This window comes from Mastomys coucha, unplaced genomic scaffold (assembly GCF_008632895.1).
Source record: "Mastomys coucha isolate ucsf_1 unplaced genomic scaffold, UCSF_Mcou_1 pScaffold13, whole genome shotgun sequence".
Classification (NCBI taxonomy): Eukaryota; Metazoa; Chordata; class Mammalia; order Rodentia; family Muridae; genus Mastomys; species Mastomys coucha.
In genome coordinates this window covers 61,307,888-61,308,200 of record NW_022196895.1, presented here as the reverse complement: position 1 = coordinate 61,308,200, position 313 = coordinate 61,307,888, and positions in this window count along the sequence as shown.

Genomic DNA, 313 nt, shown 5'->3' with positions numbered 1-313 from the left:
CTTACAACAAAAACAACAGGAAGTGACAATTACTTTTTCTTAATATCTCAATATGAAAATTAATATTATCAACATATCCTAATTGATTGAAATCCAAATATGAGGAATTAGATATTTGTTGACTGTCATCCAATGGTCTCTCTAATTTGGTAATTGGAGAAATAGGTCTACCATTGTACAATCTATATACACTTTCAGCTTGTTTGTGACAGTGTCTTGCTGTGTATAACATAAGGGTTTTGAAATCTCCTATCTTAGCCTCTCTATTAGTAGTATTGTTTATTTCATGTTTTTACACTATACTATGGTTTTC